This window comes from Pleurodeles waltl, chromosome 4_2 (assembly GCF_031143425.1).
Source record: "Pleurodeles waltl isolate 20211129_DDA chromosome 4_2, aPleWal1.hap1.20221129, whole genome shotgun sequence".
NCBI lineage: Eukaryota > Metazoa > Chordata > Amphibia > Caudata > Salamandridae > Pleurodeles > Pleurodeles waltl.
The window spans coordinates 445,614,697-445,636,680 of NC_090443.1; positions in this window are offsets into that span (position 1 = coordinate 445,614,697).

The window sequence follows — 21,984 nt, forward strand, 5'->3', positions numbered from 1 at the left end:
CTCACCCGAAGTTGCACAAAGGAGTCCCACGCCACCGGAGGACAACTTAGGAGGTCGTGCAATGCAGGTTAGAGTGCCGTGGACCCAGGCTGGACTGTGCACAAAGGATTTCCGGCGGAAGTGCACGGAGGCCAGAGTAGCTGCAAAAGTCGCGGTTCCCAGGAATGCAGTCTGGCATGGGGAGGCAAGGACTTACCTCCACCAAACTTGGACTGAAGAGTCACTGGACTATGGGAGTCACTTGGACAGAGTTGCTGGATTCAAGGGACCTCGCTCGTCGTGCTGAGAGGAGACCCAGGGTACTGGTGATGAAGTTCTTTGGTGCCTGCGGTAGCAGGGGGAAGATTCCGTCGACCCACGGGAGATTTCTTCGGAGCTTCTAGTGCAGAGAGGAGGCAGACTACCCCCACTGCATGCACCACCAGGAAAACAGTCGAGAAGTGTAGGAAAGTACCATCTTGCCTGGCATGTTACCCCCATTTTTCACTGTATATATGTTGTTTTAGTTGTATGTGTCACTGGTACCCTGGTAACCCAGGGCCCCAGTGCTCATAAGTGTGCCTGAATGTGTTACCTGTGTAGTGACTAACTGTCTCACTGAGGCTCTGCTAATCAGAACCTCAGTGGTTATGCTCTCTCATTTCTTTCCAAATTGTCACTAACAGGCTAGTGACCATTTTTACCAATTTACATTGGCTTACTGGAACACCCTTATAATTCCCTAGTATATGGTACTGAGGTACCCAGGGTATTGGGGTTCCAGGAGATCCCTATGGGCTGCAGCATTTCTTTTGCCACCCATAGGGAGCTCTGACAATTCTTACACAGGCCTGCCACTGCAGCCTGAGTGAAATAACGTCCACGTTATTTCACAGCCATTTTACACTGCACTTAAGTAACTTATAAGTCACCTATATGTCTAACCTTTACCTGGTAAAGGTTAGGTGCAAAGTTACTTAGTGTGAGGGCACCCTGGCACTAGCCAAGGTGCCCCCACATTGTTCAGAGCCAATTCCCTGAACTTTGTGAGTGCGGGGACACCATTACACGCGTGCACTACATATAGGTCACTACCTATATGTAGCTTCACCATGGTAACTCCGAATATGGCCATGTAACATGTCTATGATCATGGAATTGCCCCCTCTATGCCATCCTGGCATAGTTGGCACAATCCCATGATCCCAGTGGTCTGTAGCACAGACCCTGGTACTGCCAAACTGCCCTTCCTGGGGTTTCACTGCAGCTGCTGCTGCTGCCAACCCCTCAGACAGGCAGCTGCCCTCCTGGGGTCCAGCCAGGCCTGGCCCAGGATGGCAGAACAAAGAACTTCCTCTGAGAGAGGGTGTGACACCCTCTCCCTTTGGAAAATGGTGTGAAGGCAGGGGAGGAGTAGCCTCCCCCAGCCTCTGGAAATGCTTTCTTGGGCACAGATGTGCCCAATTCTGCATAAGCCAGTCTACACCGGTTCAGGGACCCCTTAGCCCCTGCTCTGGCGCGAAACTGGACAAAGGAAAGGGGAGTGACCACTCCCCTGACCTGCACCTCCCCTGGGAGGTGTCCAGAGCTCCTCCAGTGTGCTCCAGACCTCTGCCATCTTGGAAACAGAGGTGCTGCTGGCACACTGGACTGCTCTGAGTGGCCAGTGCCACCAGGTGACGTCAGAGACTCCTGCTGATAGGCTCCTTCAGGTGTTAGTAGCCTATCCTCTCTCCTAGGTAGCCAAACCCTCTTTTCTGGCTATTTAGGGTCTCTGTCTCTGGGGAAACTTTAGATAACGAATGCATGAGCTCAGCCGAGTTCCTCTGCATCTCTCTCTTCACCTTCTGATAAGGAATCGACTGCTGACCGCGCTGGAAGCCTGCAAACCTGCAACATAGTAGCAAAGACGACTACTGCAACTCTGTAACGCTGATCCTGCCGCCTTCTCGACTGTTTTCCTGCTTGTGCATGCTGTGGGGGTAGCCTGCCTCCTCTCTGCACCAGAAGCTCCGAAGAAATCTCCCGTGGGTCGACGGAATCTTCCCCCTGCAACCGCAGGCACCAAAAAGCTGCATTACCGGTCCCTTGGGTCTCCTCTCAGCACGACGAGCGAGGTCCCTCGAATCCAGCGACTCTGTCCAAGTGACCCCCACAGTCCAGTGACTCTTCAGTCCAAGTTTGGTGGAGGTAAGTCCTTGCCTCACCTCGCTGGGCTGCATTGCTGGGAACCGCGACTTTGCAGCTACTCCGGCCCCTGTGCACTTCCGGCGGAAATCCTTTGTGCACAGCCAAGCCTGGGTCCACGGCACTCTAACCTGCATTGCACGACTTTCTAAGTTGGTCTCCGGCGACGTGGGACTCCTTTGTGCAACTTCGGCGAGCACCGTTTCACGCATCCTTGTAGTGCCTGCTTCTGGCACTTCTCCGGGTGCTACCTGCTTCAGTGAGGGCTGTTTGTCTTGCTCGACGTCCCTTCTCTCTTCAGGTCCAATTTGCGACCTTCTGGTCCCTCCTGGGCCCCAGCAGCGTCCAAAAACGCCAAACACACAATTTGCAGCTAGCAAGGCTTGTTGGCGTTCTTTCGGCGGGAAAACACTTCTGCACGACTCTCCAAGGCAAGAGGGATCCGTCCACCAAAGAGAAAGTCTCTAGCCCTTTTCGTTCCTGCAGAAACCTCAGCTTCTTCTGTCCAGTCGAAGCTTCTTTGCACCCGCAGCTGGCATTTCCTGGGCATCTGCCCATCTCCGACTTGCTTGTGACTTTTGGACTTGGTCCCCTTGTTCCACAGGTACCCTAGATTGGAAATCCACAGTTGTTGCATTGCTGGTTTGTGTCTTTCCTGCATTATTCCTCTAACACGACTACTTTGTTCTTAGGGGAACTTTAGTGCACTTAGCACTCACTTTTCAGGGTCTTGGGGAGGGTTATTTTTCTAACTCTCACTATTTTCTAATAGTCCCAGTGACCCTCTACAAGGTCACATAGGTTTGGGGTCCATTCGTGGTTCGCATTCATATGGTTTGTGTTGCCCCTATCCCTATGTTTCCCCATTGCATCCTATTGTAACTATACATTGTTTGCACTGTTTTCTAAGACTATACTGCATATTTTTGCTATTGTGTATATATATCTTGTGTATATTTCCTATCCTCGCACTGAGGGTACACTCTAAGATACTTTGGCATATTGTCATAAAAATAAAGTACCTTTATTTTTAGTATAACTGTGTATTGTGTTTTCTTATGATATTGTGCATATGACACTAAGTGGTACTGTAGTAGCTTCACACGTCTTCTAGTTCAGCCTAAGCTGCTCTGCTAAGCTACCATTATCTATCAGCCTAAGCTGCTAGACACCCTATACACAAATAAGGGATAACTGGGCCTGGTGCAAGGTGCAAGTACCCCTTGGTACTCACTACAAACCAGTCCAGCCTCCTACATTGGTTGTGCAGTGGTGGGATAAGTGCTTGAGACTACTTACCACTTTTGTCATTGTACTTTTCATAAGAGAAAAATATACAAAACAAGGTCAGTGTATATACACATAGCCAAAAAGTTTTGCATTTCCTCTTTTCACTCTTTTCTAAGTGCTGAAAAGTACTTCTAAACTTTCAAAAAGTTCTTAAAAGTTTAAAATGTTTTTTTCTGTCTTTCCAAAAAAGTTCTGAAAACTTTTTTCTCTTTTTCTATCACTTTAACTCTCTCTAAAAAATGTCTGGCACAGGCCAAACTGTTGATCTGTCCAAACTTGCATATGACAACCTTAGCTGGAAAAGAGCAAGGAGTCTCTGTATAGAGAGAGGTTTGAGTGTAGGGAAGAATCCTTCCTTGGAACTGTTACTTAACATGCTTAGAGAACAGGATAAGGCCATAGGTGCCCCATCTGTTGAAAAAGTACCTAATAGTTCTCAATCTGATTCAGGGACTCCCCCAGGAAAAGATTCAGGAAAGAAACTTCCTAGCCTGCCCATTACTAGACAATCTAGCATAGATGGTAATGATGATGAGCCACACCAAATAAATAGTGTTGTCTCATAGCAAAAGCATTTATTCTCACCATACTGGTAGTAATGTTTCTGTAAACCAAGCTGTTAGGGTGGCTTCTGTAAGGGACAGGTCTCCTTCTGTTCATTCCCATCATAGCTCTGTTTCTAGAAATGTCCCTCCCACCAACCCTGATGACAGAATGTTAGAGAGGGAACTCAATAAGTTGAGGGTGGAACAAACCAGACTGAAGCTTAAAAAGCAACAGCTGGATTTGGATAGACAGTCTTTTGAATTAGAGAAGGAAAGACAGAAGTTGGGTTTAGATACCCATGGTGGCAGCAGCAGTATTCCCCATAGTCATCCTGCAAAAGAGCATGATTCCAGGAATCTGCACAAGATAGTTCCCCCTTATAAGGATGGGGATGACATTAACAAGTGGTTTGCTGCACTTGAGAGGGCCTGTGTTGTACAGGATGTCCCTCAAAGGCAGTGGGCTGCTATCCTATGGCTATCATTTAGTTTAAAAGGTAGGGATAGGCTCCTTACTGTGAAAGAAAATGATGCTAATAATTTCCAAGTTCTTAAGAATGCACTCCTGGATGGTTATGGCTTAACCACTGAACAGTACAGGATAAAGTTCAGAGAGACCAAAAAGGAGTCTTCACAAGACTGGGTTAATTTTATTGACCATTCAGTGAAGGCCTTGGAGGGGTGGTTACATGGCAGTAAAGTTACTGATTATGACAGCCTGTATAACTTAATCCTGAGAGAGCATATTCTTAATAATTGTGTGTCTGATTTGTTGCACCAGTACTTGGTGGACTCTGATCTGACCTCTCCCCAAGAATTGGGAAAGAAGGCAGACAAATGGGTCAGAACAAGAGTGAACAGAAAAGTTCATACAGGGGGTGACAAAGATGGCAACAAAAAGAAGGATGGTAAGTCTTCTGACAAGGGTGGGGACAAATCTAAAAATGAGTCTTCATCAGGCCCACAAAAACACTCTGGTGGGGGTGGTGGGTCCAAATCCTCCTTTAATCAGAACAAGGAAAAGAAACCATGGTGCTATTTATGTAAAATAAAAGGCCATTGGACAACAGATCCCAGTTGTCCAAAGAAAGGCACCACAGCTCCTACCACTACAACCCCTACTGCTACACCTAGTGTCCCTACTAATAGCAGTAGTGGTGGGAGCAAACCTACTAATAGCCAATCCAAGGGAGTAGCTGGGCTCACTTTTGGTAATTTAGTTGGGGTTGGTCTGATTAGGGAGACCACAGAGGCTACTTTAGTCTCTGAAGGGGCTATTGATTTAGCCACTTTGGTTGCTTGCCCCCATAACTTGGAGAAGTACAAGCAACTAACCCTAATAAATGGTGTTGAGGTCCAGGCCTACAGGGACACAGGTGCCAGTGTCACAATGGTGATTGAGAAACTGGTGCACCCTGAACAACACATACTTGGACACCAGTACCAAGTAACCGATGCTCACAACATAACACAAAGCATACCCCATGGCTGTTGTTAATCTCAACTGGGGGGGGGTTACTGGTCCAAAGAAAGTTGTGGTAGCTTCAGATTTACCTGTAGACTGTCTATTAGGGAATGATTTGGAGACATCAGCTTGGTCAGATGTGGAGTTGGAGGCCCATGCAGCAATGCTGGGCATCCCAGGGCATATTTTTGCTTTGACAAGGGCTCAGGCCAAAAAGCAAAAAGGACAGGGAAGCTTGGATCCTGGAACAATGGACCAAGTGCTCCCTAAAGCTAGGGCTAGTAGAAGCAAACCACTTCCTACTATCCCTCCCTCTACAGTGGATTCAACTTCTGAGGAAGAAGAATTCCCTCCCTGTGCAGAACCTACACCAGAGGAGCTGGAAGCAGACACTGCTGAGCTTTTGGGTGAAGGGGGGCCTGCCAGAGAGGAGCTGAGTGTGGCACAGCAAACCTGTCCCACATTAGAGGGTCTCAGACAGCAAGCTGTCAAACAGGCTAATGGGGATGTCAGTGACTCTCACAGAGTTTACTGGCAGGACAACCTCTTGTACACTGAGCATAGGGATCCTAAACCTGGAGCTGCCAGGAGATTAGTGATTCCTCAGGAGTACAGAAAGTTCCTCCTAACACTGGCACATGACATTCCCTTAGCTGGGCATCTAGGACAAATGAAAACTTGGGACAGGCTTGTTCCCCTGTTTCATTGGCCTAGGATGTCTGAGGACACAAAGGAATTTTGTAAGTCCTGTGAAACCTGTCAAGCCAGTGGCAAGACAGGTGGCACCCCAAAGGCACCCCTTATCCCACTGCCTGTGGTTGGGGTTCCCTTTGAAAGGGTAGGGGTTGACATAGTTGGCCCCCTTGACCCTCCTACTGCTTCAGGCAATAGGTTTATCTTAGTGGTAGTGGACCATGCCACAAGATATCCTGAAGCTATTCCTTTAAGGACCACTACAGCACCTGCAGTGGCAAAGGCCCTCCTGGGAATATTTTCCAGGGTGGGCTTCCCAAAGGAAGTAGTATCAGACAGAGGAAGCAATTTCATGTCTGCATACTTAAAGGCCATGTGGAAGGAGTGTGGTGTAACGTACAAGTTCACAACACCCTATCATCCACAAACAAATGGACTGGTGGAGAGATTTAATAAAACTCTCAAAGGCATGATTATGGGTCTCCCTGAAAAACTCCGCAGGAGATGGGATATCCTTCTACCATGCCTCCTTTTTGCCTACAGGGAGGTACCCCAGAAAGGAGTGGGCTTCAGCCCCTTTGAACTTCTTTTTGGACACCCTGTTAGGGGTCCACTCACACTTGTAAAGGAGGGTTGGGAACAACCTTTAAAAGCTCCTAAGCAGGATATTGTGGATTATGTACTTGGCCTCAGATCAAGGATGGCTGAGTACATGAAAAAGGGCAGTAAAAACCTTCAGGCCAGCCAAGAGCTCCAGAAGCAATGGCATGATCAGAAGGCTGTTTTGGTTCAGTACCAACCAGGGTAGAAAGTGTGGGTCTTGGAGCCTGTGGCCCCAAGAGCACTCCAAGATAAATGGAGTGGACCCCACACAATTGTTGAAAAGAAGGGTGAAGTCACCTACTTGGTTGACTTAGGCACTGCCAGGAGTCCCCTTAGGGTGCTCCATGTCAACCACCTGAAACCCTACTATGACAGGGCTGATCTCACCCTGCTCATGGCAACTGATGAGGGACAGGAAGAAGACAGTGATCCTCTACCTGATCTCTTCTCTTCCACAGAACAAGATGCTCTTGTGGAAGGTGTAGTTTTGGCTGATTGTCTTACTGCTGAGCAGAAAGATAATTGCATAAATCTCCTAGATCAATTCTCTGAACTCTTCTCTACTGTGCCAGGTACCACTTCTTGGTGTGAGCACACTATAGATACTGGAGACAGTTTACCTGTCAAAAGTAAGATCTATAGGCAGCCTGACCATGTCAGGGACTGCATAAAGCAAGAAGTTCAGAAAATGTTGGAACTAGGAGTGGTTGAGCACTCTGACAGTCCATGGGCTTCTCCTGTGGTACTGGTACCAAAACCCAATTCTAAAGATTACAAGAAGGCGGCAGGATCAGCGTTACAGAGTTGCAGTAGTCGTCTTCACTACTTTGTTGCAGTTTTGCAGGCTTCCAGCGCGGTCAGCAGTCGATTCCTTGGCAGAAGGTGAAGAGAGAGATGCAGAGGAACTCGGATGAGCTCTTGCATTCGTTATCTAAGGAATTCCCCAAAGCAGAGACCCTAAATAGCCAGAAAAGAGGGTTTGGCTACTTAGGAGAGAAGATAGGCTAGCAACACCTGAAGGAGCCTATCCGAAGGAGTCTCTGACGTCACCTGCTGGCACTGGCCACTCAGAGCAGTCCAGTGTGCCAGCAGCACCTCTGTTTCCAAGATGGCAGAGGTCTGGAACACACTGGAGGAGCTCTGGGCACCTCCCAGGGGAGGTGCAGGTCAGGGGAGTGGTCACTCCCCTTTCCTTTGTCCAGTTTCGTGCCAGAGCAGGGCTGAGGGGTCCCTGAACCGGTGTAGACTGGCTTATGCAGAAATGGGCACCATGTGTGCCCATTAAAGCATTTCAGAGGCTGGGGGAGGCTACTCCTCCCCTGCCTTCACACCATTTTCCAAAGGGAGAGGGTGTAACACCCTCTCTCTGAGGAAGTCCTTTGTTCTGCCTTCCTGGGCCAAGCCTGGCTGGACCCCAGGAGGGCAGAAACCTGTCTGAGGGGTTGGCAGCAGCAGCAGCTGCAGTGAAACCCCTGAAAAGGCAGTTTGGCAGTACCCGAGTCTCTGCTACAGACCCGTGGGATCATGGGATTGTGCCAACAATGCCAGGATGGCATAGAGGGGGCAATTCCATGATCATAGACATGTTACATGGCCATATTCGGAGTTACCATTGTGAAGGTTCATATAGGTAGTGACCTATATGTAGTGCACGCGTGTAATGGTGTCCCCGCACTCACAAAGCCCGGGGAATTGGCCCTGAACAATGTGGGGGCAACTTGGCTAGTGCCAGGGTGCCCACACACTAAGTAACTTAGCACCCAACCTTTACCAGGTAAAGGTTAGACATATAGGTGACTTATAAGTTACTTAAGTGCAGTGTAAAATGGCTGTGAAATAACGTGGACGTTATTTCACTCAGGCTGCAGTGGCAGGCCTGTGTAAGAATTGTCAGAGCTCCCTATGGGTGGCAAAAGAAATGCTGCAGCCCATAGGGATCTCCTGGAACCCCAATACCCTGGGTACCTCAGTACCATATACCAGGGAATTATAAGCGTGTTCCAGTATGCCAATGTAAATTGGTAAAATTGGTCACTAGCCTGTTAGTGACAATTTGTAAAGAGAGAGCATAACCACTGAGGTTCTGTTAGCAGAGCCTCAGTGAGACAGTTAGGCATCACACAGGGAACACATACCTATAGGTCACAAACTTATGAGCACTGGGGTCCTGACTAGCAGGGTCCCAGTGACACATAACAAACATACTGAAAACATAGGGTTTTCACTATGAGCACTGGGCCCTGGCTAGCAGGATCCCAGTGAGACAGTGAAAACACCCTGACATACACTCACAAACAGGCCAAAAGTGGGGGTAACAAGGCTAGAAAGAGGCTACTTTCTCACAGTGTTTGCATTGTTCAGCACTCCGTCCATCATCCTTTTGTGTTGCTAAAGTTGCCCTAAGTGGCATGGGTATGCCCAGACGTGGGTCCCTTGCTCACTGTGCCACTGGATTCAAGCTAGCCTGGCTGATGAAGGGTGATACCCTGAAACCGTTCCCAGGATGCTTGTTTCCGGTCCAGGGAGAACCTGGCTTGGCAGTTCGGGCTGGACTGTTCCCATGAGGAACAGGGTCAAGACTGATTTCCATATGGCTGGGTCCAAACTGGGGTGGCATTGTGAGCAAAGGGACAATGGATTAAACGCAGAAGTGTGACTGGGGTGAGTGTTTGCATTGTTCAGCACTCCATCCATCATCCTTTTGTGTTGCTAAAGTTGCCCTAAGTGGGAAGGGTATGCCCAGATGTGGGTCCCTTACTCACTTTGCCACTGGATTCAAGCTAGCCTGGCTGATGAAGAGTGATACCCTGAAACCAGTCCCAAGATGCTTGTTTCCAGTCCAGGGAGGACCTGGCTTGGCAGTTTGGGCTGGACTGTTCCCATGAGGAACAGGGTCAAGACTGATTTGCATATGGCTGGGTTGAAACTGGGGTGGCATGGTGAGCAAAAGAATGATGGATTAAACCCAGATCTGTGACTGGAAGTGAGTGTTTGCATTGTTCAGCACTCCGTCCATCATCCTTTTGTGTTGCTAAAGTTGCCCTAAGGAGGAAGGGTATGCCCAGATCTGGGTCCCTTGCTCACTGTGCCACTGGATTCAAGCTAACTTGGCTGATGAAGGGTGATACACTTAAAACGGTCCCAGGATGCTTGGTCCGGTCCAGGGAGGACCTGGCTTGGCAGTTTGGGCTGGACTGTTCCCACGAGGAACAGGGTCAAGACTGATTTGCATATGGCTTGGTACAGACTGGGGTGGCATGGTAAGCAAGAGAACAATGGATTAAACCCAGACTTGTGACTGAGGGTGAGTGTTTCGATTTTTCAGCACTCCGTCCATCATCCTTTTGTGTTGCTAAAGTTGCCCTAAGTGGGAATGGTATGCCCAGATGTGGGTCCCTTGCTCACTGTGCCACTGGATTCAAGCTAGCCTGGGTGATGAAGGGTGATACCCTGCAACCGGTCCCAGGATGCTTGTTTCCGGTCCAGGGAGGACCTGGCTTGGCAGTTCGGGCTGGACTGTTCCCTTGAGGAACAGGGTCAAGACTGATTTGTATATGGCTTGGTCCAAACTGGGCTGGAATGGTGAGCAAAAGAACAATGGACTAAACCCAGATCTGTGATTGGGGGTGAGTGTTTGCATTGTTCAGCACTCCGTCCATCATTTTTTTGTGTTGCTAAAGTTGCCCTAAGTAGGAAGGGTACGCCCAGACGTGGATCCCTTGCTCACTGTGCCACTGAATTCAAGCTAGCCTGGCTGACGAAGGGTGATACCCTGAAACCAATCCCAAAATGCTTGTTTCCGGTCCAGGGAGGACCTGGCTTGGCAGTTCGGGCTGGACTGTTCCCATGAGGAACAGGGTCAAGACTGATTTGCATATGGCTGGGTCCAAACTGGGGTGGCATGATGAGCAAAACAAAGATTGGATTAAACCCAGATCTGTGACTGGAAGTGAGTAGTTTCATTGTTCAGCACTCCGTCCATCATCCTTTTGTGTTGCTAAAGTTGCCCTAAGTGGGAATGGTATGCCCAGACGTGGGTCCCTTGCTCACTGTGCCGCTTTATACAAGCTAGCACGGTTGATGAAGGGTGATACCCTGAGACCGGTCCCAGGATGCTTGTTTCCGGTCCAGGGAGGACCTGGCTTGGCAGTTCGGGCTGGACTGTTCCCATGAGGAACAGGGTCAAGACTGATTTGCATATGGCTGGGTCCAAACTGGGGTGGCATGGTGAGCAAAAGAACGATGTATTAAACCCAGATCTGTGACTAGGGGTGAGTGTTTGCATTGTTCAGCACTCCGTCCATCACTTTTTTGTGTTGCTAAAGTTGCCCTAAGTGGGAATGGTATGCCCAGACGTGGGTCCCTTGCTCACTGTGCCACTTTATACAAGCTAGCTCGGTTGATGAAGGGTGATACCCTGAGGCCGGTCCCAGGATGCTTGTTTCCGGTCCAGGGAGGACCTGGCTTAGCAGTTCGGGCTGGACTGTTCCCATGAGGAACAGGGTCAAGACTGATTTGCATATGGCTGGGTCCAAACTGGGGTGGCATGGTGAGCAAAAGAACGATGTATTAAAACCAGATCTGTGACTAGGGGTGAGTGCTTGCATTGTTCAGCCCTCCGTCCATCATCCTTGTGTGCTGCTAAAGTTGCCCGAAGTGGGAAGGGTATGCCCAGACGTGGGTCCCTTGCTCACTGTGCCACTGGATTCAAGCTAGCCTGGCTGATGAAGGGTGATACCCTGAAACCGGTCCTAGGCTGCTTGTTTCCGGTCCAGGGAGGACCAGGCTTGGCAGTTTGGGCTGGAATGTTCCCTTCAGGAACAGGGTCAAGACTGATTTGCATATGGCTGGGTCCAAGCTGGGGTGGCATGGTGAGCAAAAGGACAATGGATTAAACCCAGATCTGTGACTGGGTGTGAGTGTTTGCATTGTTCAGCACTCCGTCCATCATCCTTTTGTGTTGCTAAAGTTGCCCTAAGCGGGAATTGTATGCCCAGACGTGGGTCTCTTGATCACTGTGCCACTTTATGCAAGCTAGCTCGGTTGATGAAGGATGATACCCTGAGACCGGTCCCAGGATGCTTGTTTCCGATCCAGGGAGGACCTGGCTTGGCAGTTCGGGCTGGACTGTTCCCATGAGGAACAGGAACAAGGCTGATTTGCATATGGCTGGGTCGAAATTGGGGTGGCATGGTGAGCAAAAGAACGATGGATTAAACCCAGATCTGTGACTGGAAGTGAGTGTTTGCATTGTTCAGCACTCCGTCCATCATCCTTTTGTGTTGCTAAAGTTGCCCTAAGGGGGAAGGGTATGCCCAGATCTGGGTCCTTTGCTCACTGTGCCACTGGATTCAAGCTAACTTGGCTGATGAAGGGTGATACCCTGAAAACAGTCCCAGGATGCTTGGTCCGGTCCAGGGAGGACCTGGCTTGGCAGTTCGGGCTGGACTGTTCCCATGACGAACAAGGTCAAGACTGATTTGCATATGGCTGGGTACAAACTGGGGTGGCATGGTGAACAAAAGAACAATGGATTAAACTCAGATTTGTGACTGGGGGTGAGTGGGTCCATTGTTCAGCACTCCGTCCATCATCCTTTTGTGTTGCTAAAGTTGCCCTAAGTGGGAATGGTAAGCCCAGATGTGGGTCCCTTCCTCACTGTGCCACTTTATACAAGCTAGCTCGGTTGATGAAGGGTGATACCCTGAGACCGGTCCCAGGATGCTTGTTTCCGGTCCAGGGAGGACTTGGCTTGGCAGTTCGGGCTGGACTGTTCCCATGAGGAACAGGGTCAAGGCTGATTTGCATATGGCTGGGTCCAAACTGGGGTGGCATGGTGAGCAAAAGAACGATGTATTAAACCCAGATCTGTGACTAGGGGTGAGTGTTTGCATTGTTCAGCCCTCTGTCCATCATTTTTTTGTGTTGCTAAAGTTGCCCTAAGTAGGAAGGGTAGCCCCAGACGTGGATCCCTTGCTCACTGTGCCACTGGATTCAAGCTAGCCTGGCTGATGAAGGGTGATACCCTGAAACCAGTCCCAAGATGCTTGTTTCCAGTCCAGGGAGGACCTGGCTTGGCAGTTCAGGCTGGACTGTTCCCATGAGGAACAGGGTCAAGACTGATTTGCATATGGCTGGGTCCAAACTGGGGTGGCATGGTGAGGAAAAGGACAATGGATTAAACCCAGATCTGTGACTGGGGGTGACTGTTTGCATTGTTCAGCACTCCGTCCATCATACTTTTGTGTTGCCCTAATTGGGAAGTGTATGCCCAGACGTGGGTCCCTTGCTCACTGTGCCACTTTATTCAAGCTAGCCTTCCTGATGAAGGGTGATACCATGAAACCGGTCCCAGGATGCTGGTTTCCAGTCAAGGTACGACCTGGCTTGACTGTTCCCATGAGGAACAGGGTCAAGACTGATTGGATATGGCTGGGTCCAAACTGGGGTGGAATGGTGAGCAAAAGAACAATGGATTAAACCCAGATCTGTGACTGGGGGTGAGTGTTTGCATTGTTCAGCACTCCGTCCATCATTTTTTTGTGTTGCTAAAGTTGCTCTAATTTGGAAGGGTATGCCCAGACGTGGATCCCTTGCTCACTGTGCCACTGAATTCAAGCTAGCCTGGCTGATGAGGGGTGATACCCTGAAACCAGTCCCAAGATGCTTGTTTCCGGTCCAGGGTGGAACTGGCCTGGCAGTTCGGGCTGGACTGTTCCTATGAGGAACAGGGTCAAGACTGATTTGCATATGGCTCAGTCTAAACTGGGGTGGCATGGTGAGCAAAAGGACAATGGATTAAACCCAGATCTGTGACTGGGGATGAGTGTTTGCATTGTTCAGCAATCCGTCCATCATCCTTTTCTGTTGCTAAAGTTGCCCTAAGTGGGAAGGGTATGCCATGCTCACTGTGCCACTGGATTCAAGCTATCCTGGCTGATGAGGGTGATACTCTGAAACCGGTCCCAGGATGATTGTTTCTAGTTCAGGGAGGACCTGGCTTGGCATTTTGGGGTGGACTGTTCCCATGAGGAACAGGGTCAAGACTGATTTGCATATGGCTGGGTCCAAAACGGGGTGGCATGGTGAGCAAAAGAACGATGTATTAAACCCAGATCTGTGACTAGGGGAGAGTGTTTGCATTGTTCAGCCCTTCTTTTCCATCATTTTTTTGTGTTGCTAAAGTTGCCCTAAGTAAGAAGGGTATGACCAGACGTGGATCCCTTGCTCACTGTGCCACTGGATTCAAACTAGCCTGGCTGATGAAGAGTGATACCCTGAAACCAGTCCCAAGATGCTTGTTTCCGGTCCAGGGAGGACCTGGCTTGGCAGTTCGGGCTGGACTGTTCCCATGAGGAACAGGGTCAAGACTGATTTGCATATGGCTGGGTCCAAACTGGGGTGGCATGGTGAGCAAAAGGACAATGGATTAAACCCAGATCTGTGACTGGGGGTGAGTGTTTGCATTGTTCAGCACTCCGTCCATCATCCTTTTCTGTTGCTAAAGTTGCCCTAAGTGGGAAGGGTATGCCCAGACGTGGGTCCCATGCTCACTGTGCCACTGGATTCAAGCTATCCTGGTTGATGAGGGTGATATTCTGAAACCGGTCCCAGGATGATTGTTTCTAGTTCAGGGAGGACCTGGCGTGGCATTTTGGGCTGGACTGTTCCCATGAGGAACAGGGTCAAGACTGATTTGCATATGGCTGGGTCCAAACTGGGGTGGCATGGTGAGGAAAAGGACAATGGATTAAACCCAGATCTGTAACTGGGGGTGAGTGTTTGCATTATTCAGCACTCCGTCCATCATCCTTTTGTGTTGCTAAAGTTGCCCCAAGTGGGAAGGGTATGCCCAGACGTGGGTCCCTTGCTCACTGTGCCACTGGATTCAAGCTAGCCTGCCTGATGAAGGGTGATACCCTGAAACCAGTCCCAAGATGCTTGTTTCCAGTCCAGGGAGGACCTGGCTTGGCAGTTCAGGCTGGACTGTTCCCATGAGGAACAGGGTCAAGACTGATTTGCATATGGCTGGGTCCAAACTGGGGTGGCATGGTGAGCAAAAGGACAATGGATTAAACCCAGATCTGTGACTGGGGGTGAGTGTTTGCATTGTTCAGCACTCCGTCCATCATCCTTTTCTGTTGCTAAAGTTGCCCTAAGTGGGAAGGGTATGCCCAGACGTGGGTCCCATGCTCACTGTGCCACTGGATTCAAGCTATCCTGGTTGATGAGGGTGATATTCTGAAACCGGTCCCAGGATGATTGTTTCTAGTTCAGGGAGGACCTGGCGTGGCATTTTGGGCTGGACTGTTCCCATGAGGAACAGGGTCAAGACTGATTTGCATATGGCTGGGTCCAAACTGGGGTGGCATGGTGAGGAAAAGGACAATGGATTAAACCCAGATCTGTAACTGGGGGTGAGTGTTTGCATTATTCAGCACTCCGTCCATCATCCTTTTGTGTTGCTAAAGTTGCCCCAAGTGGGAAGGGTATGCCCAGACGTGGGTCCCTTGCTCACTGTGCCACTGGATTCAAGCTAGCCTGCCTGATGAAGGGTGATACCCTGAAACCAGTCCCAAGATGCTTGTTTCCAGTCCAGGGAGGACCTGGCTTGGCAGTTCAGGCTGGACTGTTCCCATGAGGAACAGGGTCAAGACTGATTTGCATATGGCTGGGTCCAAACTGGGGTGGCATGGTGAGGAAAAGGACAATGGATTAAACCCAGATCTGTGACTGGGGGTGAGTGTTTGCATTGTTCAGCACTCCGTCCATCATACTTTTGTGTTGCTAAAGTTGCCCTAAGTGGGAAGTGTATGCCCAGACGTGGGTCCCTTGCTCACTGTGCCACTTTATTCAAGCTAGCCTTCCTGATGAAGGGTGATACCATGAAACCGGTCCCAGGATGCTGGTTTCCAGTCCAGGTACGACCTGGCTTGACTGTTCCCATGAGGAACAGGGTCAAGACTGATTGGATATGGCTGGGTCCAAACTGGGGTGGAATGGTGAGCAAAAGAACAATGGATTAAACCCAGATCTGTGACTGGGGGTGAGTGTTTGCATTGTTCAGCACTCCGTCCATCATTTTTTTGTGTTGCTAAAGTTGCTCTAATTTGGAAGGGTATGCCCAGACGTGGATCCCTTGCTCACTGTGCCACTGATTTCAAGCTAGCCTGGCTGATGAGGGGTGATACCCTGAAACCAGTCCCAAGATGCTTGTTTCCGGTCCAGGGAGGAACTGGCCTGGCAGTTCGGGCTGGACTGTTCCCATGAGGAACAGGGTCAAGACTGATTTGCATATGGCTCAGTCTAAACTGGGGTGGCATGGTGAGCAAAAGGACAATGGATTAAACCTAGATCTGTGACTGGGGATGAGTGTTTGCATTGTTCAGCAATCCGTCCATCATCCTTTTCTGTTGCTAAAGTTGCCCTAAGTGGGAAGGGTATGCCCAGACGTGGGTCCCATGCTCACTGTGCCACTGGATTCAAGCTATCCTGGCTGATGAGGGTGATACTCTGAAACCGGTCCCAGGATGATTGTTTCTAGTTCAGGGAGGACCTGGCTTGGCATTTTGGGGTGGACTGTTCCCATGAGGAACAGGGTCAAGACTGATTTGCATATGGCTGGGTCCAAACTGGGGTGGCATGGTGAGCAAAAGAACGATATATTAAACCCAGATCTGTGACTAGGGGAGAGTGTTTGCATTGTTCAGCCCTTCTTTTCCATCATTTTTTTGTGTTGCTAAAGTTGCCCTAAGTAAGAAGGGTATGACCAGACGTGGATCCCTTGCTCACTGTGCCACTGGATTCAAACTAGCCTGGCTGATGAAGAGTGATACCCTGAAACCAGTCCCAAGATGCTTGTTTCCGGTCCAGGGAGGACCTGGCTTGGCAGTTCGGGCTGGACTGTTCCCATGAGGAACAGGGTCAAGACTGATTTGCATATGGCTGGGTCCAAACTGGGGTGGCATGGTGAGCAAAAGGACAATGGATTAAACCCAGATCTGTGACTGGGGGTGAGTGTTTGCATTGTTCAGCACTCCGTCCATCATCCTTTTCTGTTGCTAAAGTTGCCCTAAGTGGGAAGGGTATGCCCAGACGTGGGTCCCATGCTCACTGTGCCACTGGATTCAAGCTATCCTGGTTGATGAGGGTGATACTCTGAAACCGGTCCCAGGATGATTGTTTCTAGTTCAGGGAGGACCTGGCTTGGCATTTTGGGCTGGACTGTTCCCATGAGGAACAGGGTCAAGACTGATTTGCATATGGCTGGGTCCAAACTGGGGAGGCATGGTGAGGAAAAGGACAATGGATTAAACCCAGATCTGTAACTGGGGGTGAGTGTTTGCATTGTTCAGCACTCCGTCCATCATCCTTTTGTGTTGCTAAAGTTGCCCCAAGTGGGAAGGGTATGCCCAGACGTGGGTCCCTTGCTCACTGTGCCACTGGATTCAAGCTAGTCTGCCTGATGAAGGGTGATACCATGAAACCGGTCTCAGGATGCTTGTTTTTGGTCCAGGTACGACCTGGCTTGACTGTTCCCATGAGGAACACGGTCAAGACTGATTGGATATGGCTGGGTCCAAACTGGGGTGGAATGGTGAGCAAAAGAAGAATGGATTAAACCCAGATCTGTGACTGGGGGTGAGTGTTTGCATTGTTCAGCACTCCGTCCATCATTTATTTGTGTTGCTAAAGTTGCTCTAATTTGGAAGGGTATGCCCAGACGTGGATCCCTTGCTCACTGTGCAACTGAATTCAAGCTAGCCTGGCTGATGAGGGGTGATACCCTGAAACCAGTCCCAAGATGCTTGTTTCCGGTGCAGGGAGGAACTGGCCTGGCAGTTTGGGCTGGACTGTTCCCATGAGGAACAGGGTCAAGACTGATTTGCATATGGCTCAGTCTAAACTGGGGTGGCATGGTGAGCAAAAGGACAATGGATTAAACCTAGATCTGTGACTGGGGATGAGTGTTTGCATTGTTCAGCAATCCGTCCATCATCCTTTTCTGTTGCTAAAATTGCCCTAAGTGGGAAGGGTATGCCCAGACGTGGGTCCCATGCTCACTGTGCCACTGGATTCAAGCTATCCTGGCTGATGAGGGTGATACTCTGAAACCGGTCCCAGGATGATTGTTTCTAGTTCAGGGAGGACCTGGCTTGGCATTTTGGGGTGGACTGTCCCCATGAGGAACAGGGTCAAGACTGATTTGCATATGGCTGGGTCCAAACTGGGGTGGCATGGTGAGCAAAAGAACGATGTATTAAACCCAGATCTGTGACTAGGGGAGAGTGTTTGCATTGTTCAGCCCTTCTTTTCCATCATTTTTTTGCGTTGCTAAAGTTGCCCTAAGTGGGAAGGGTATGCCCAGACGTGGGTCCCATGCTCACTGTGCCACTGGATTCAAGCTATCCTGGTTGATGAGGGTGATACTCTGAAACCGGTCCCAGGATGATTGTTTCTAGTTCAGGGAGGACCTGGCTTGGCATTTTGGGCTGGACTGTTCCCATGAGGAACAGGGTCAAGACTGATTTGCATATGGCTGGGTCCAAACTGGGGTGGCATGGTGAGGAAAAGGACAATGGATTAAACCCAGATCTGTAACTGGGGGTGAGTGTTTGCATTGTTCACCACTCCGTCCATCATCCTTTTGTATTGCTAAAGTTGCCCCAAGTGGGAAGGGTATGCCCAGACGTGGGTCCCTTGCTCACTGTGCCACTGGATTCAAGCTAGCCTGCCTGATGAAGGGTGATACCATGAAACCGGTCTCAGGATGCTTGTTTTTGGTCCAGGTACGACCTGGCTTGACTGTTCCCATGAGGAACAGGGTCAAGACGGATTGGATATGGCTGGGTCCAAACTGGGGTGGAATGGTGAGCAAAAGAAGAATGGATTAAACCCAGATCTGTGACTGGGGGTGAGTGTTTGCATTGTTCAGCACTCCGTCCATCATTTATTTGTGTTGCTAAAGTTGCTCTAATTTGGAAGGGTATGCCCAGACGTGGATCCCTTGCTCACTGTGCAACTGAATTCAAGCTAGCCTGGCTGATGAGGGGTGATACCCTGAAACCAGTCCCAAGATGCTTGTTTCCGGTCCAGGGAGGAACTGGCCTGGCAGTTCGGGCTGGACTGTTCCCATGAGGAACAGGGTCAAGACTGATTTGCATATGGCTGGGTCCAAACTGGGGTGGCATGGTGAGCAAAAGAAAGATGTATTAAACCCAGATCTGTGACTAGGGGTGAGTGTTTGCGTTGTTCAGCCCTTCTTTTCCATCATTTTTATGTGTTGCTAAAGTTGCCCTAAGTAAGAAGGGTATGACCAGACGTGGATCCGTTGCTCACTGTGCCACTAGATTCAAGCTAGCCTGGCTGATGAAGAGTGATACCCTGAAACCAGTCCCAAGATGCTTGTTTCCGGTCCAGGGAGGACCTGGCTTGGCAGTTCGGGCTGGACTGTTCCCATGACGAACAGGGTCAAGACTGATTTGCATATGGCTGGGTCCAAACTGGGGTGGCATGGTGAGCAAAAGGACAATGGATTAAACCCAGATCTGTGACTGGGGGTGAGTGTTTGCATTGTTCAGCACTCCGTCCATCATCCTTTTGTGTTGCTAAAGTTGCCCTAAGTGGGAAGGGTATGCCCAGACAGTGGGTCCCTTGCTCACTGTGCCACTGGATTCATGCTAGCCTGGGTGATGAAGGGTGATACCCTGAAACCGGTCCCAGGATGCTTGTTTCCGGTCCAGGGAGGACCTGGCTTGGCAGTTCGGGCTGGACTGTTCCCATGAGGAACAGGGTCAAGACTGATTTGCAGGTGGCTGGGTCCAAACTGGGGTGGCATGGTGAGCAAAAGGACAATGGATTAAACGCAGAAGTATGACTGGGGTGAGTGTTTGCATTGCTCAGCACTCCGTCAATCATCCTATTGTGTTGCTAAAGTTGCCCTAAGTGGGAAGGGTATGCCCAGACGTGGATCCCTTGCTCACTGTGCCACTGGATTCAAGCAAGCCTGGCTGATGAAGGGTGATACCCTGAAACCGGTCCCAGGATGCTTGTTCCCGGTCCAGGGAAGCCCTGGCTTGGCAGTTTGGGCTGGAGTGTTCCCTTGAGGAACAGGGTCAAGACTGACTTGCATATGGCTGGGTCCAAACTGGGGTGGCATGGTGAGCAAAAGGACAATGGATTAAACCCAGATCTGAGACTGGGGGTGTGTGTTTGCATTGTTCAGCACTCCGTCTATCATCCTTTTGTGTTGCTAAAGTTGCGCTAAGTGGGAATGGTATGCCCAGACGTAGGTCCCTTGCTCACTGTGCCGCTTTATACAAGCTAGCTCGGTTGATGAAGGGTGATACCCTGAGACCGGTTCCCATGAGGAACAGGATCAAGACTGATTTGCATATGGCTGGGTCGAAACTGGGGTGGCATGGTGAGCAAAACAAAGATTAGATTAAACCCAGATCTGTGACTGGAAGTGAGTGGTTTCATTGTTCAGCACTCCGTCCATCATCCTTTTGTGTTGCTTAAGTTGCCCTAAGTGGGAATGGTATGCCCAGACGTTGGTCCCTTGCTCACTGTGCCGCTTTATACAAGCTAGCTCTGTTGATGAAGGGTGATACCCTGAGACCGGTCCCAGGATGCTTGTTTCCGGTCCAGGTAGGACCTGGCTTGGCAGTTTGGCCTGGACTGTTCCCATGAGGAACAGGGTCAAGACTGATTTGCATATGGCTGGGTCCAAACTGGGGTGGCATGGTGAGCAAAAGAACGATGTATTAAACCCAGATCTGTGACTAGGGGTGAGTGTTTGCATTGTTCAGCACTCCGTCCATCACTTTTTTGTGTTGCTAAAGGAGCCCTAAGTGGGAAGGGTATGCCCAGACGTGGGTGCCTTGCTCACTGTGCCACTGGATTCAAGCTAAAATGGCTGATGAAGGGTGATACCCTGAAACCAGTCCCAAGATGCTTGTTTCCAGGCCAGGGAGGTCCTGGCTTGGCAGTTCGGGCTGGACTGTTCCCATGAGGAACAGGTCAAGACTGATTTGCATAAAGCTGGGTCCAAACTGGGGTGGCATGGTGAGCAAAAGAACAATGGACTAAACCTAGATCTGTGATTGGGGGTGAGTGTTTGCATTGTTCAGCACTCCGTCCATCATTTTTTTGTGTTGCTAAAGTTGCTCTAAGTAGGAAGGGTACGCCCAGACGTGGATCCCTTGCTCACTGTGCCACTGAATTCAAGCTTGCCTGGCTGATGAAGGGTGATACCCAGAAACCAATCCCAAGATGCTTGTTTCCGGTCCAGGGAGGACCTGGCTTGGCATTTTGGGCTGGACTGTTCCCATGAGGAACAGGGTCAAGACTGATTTGCATATGGCTGGGTCGAAACTGGGGTGGCATGGTGAGCAAAAAAAAGATTGGATTAAACCCAGATATGTGACTGGAAGTGAGTGGTTTCATTGTTCAGCACTCCGTCCATCATCCTTTTGTGTTGCTAAAGTTGCTCTAAGGGGGAAGGGTACGCCCAGATCTGGGTCCCTTGCTCACTGTGCCACTGAATTCAAGCTAGCCTGGCTGACGAAGGGTGATACCCTGAAACCAATCCCAAGATGCTTGTTTCTGGTCCAGGGAGGACCTGGCTTGGCAGTTCAGGCTGGACTGTTCCCATGAGGAACAGGTCAAGACTGATTTGCATATGGCTGGGTCCAAACTGGGGTGGCATGGTGAGCAAAAGAACAATGGACTAAACCTAGATCTGTGAGTGGAAGTGAGTGGTTTCATTGTTCAGCACTCCGTCCATCATTTTTTTGTGTTGCTAAAGTTGCTCTACGTAGGATGGGTACGCCCAGGCGTGGATCCCTTGCTCACTGTGCCACTGAATTCAAGCTAGCCTGGGTGATGAAGGGCGATACCCAGAAACCAATCCCAAGATGCTTGTTTCCGGTCCAGGGAGGACGTGGCTTGGCAGTTTGGGCTGGACTGTTCCCATGAGGAACAGGGTCAAGACGGATTTGCATATGGCTGGGTCGAAACTGGGGTGGCATGATGAGCAAAATAATGATGGATTAAACCCAGATCTGTGACTGGAAGTGAGTGTTTGCATTGTTCAGCACTCCGTTCATCATCCTTTTGTGTTGCTAAAGTTGCCCTAAGGAGGAAGGGTATGCCCAGAACTGGGTCCCTTGCTCACTGTGCATCTGGATTCAAGCTAACTTGGCTGATGAAGGGTGATGC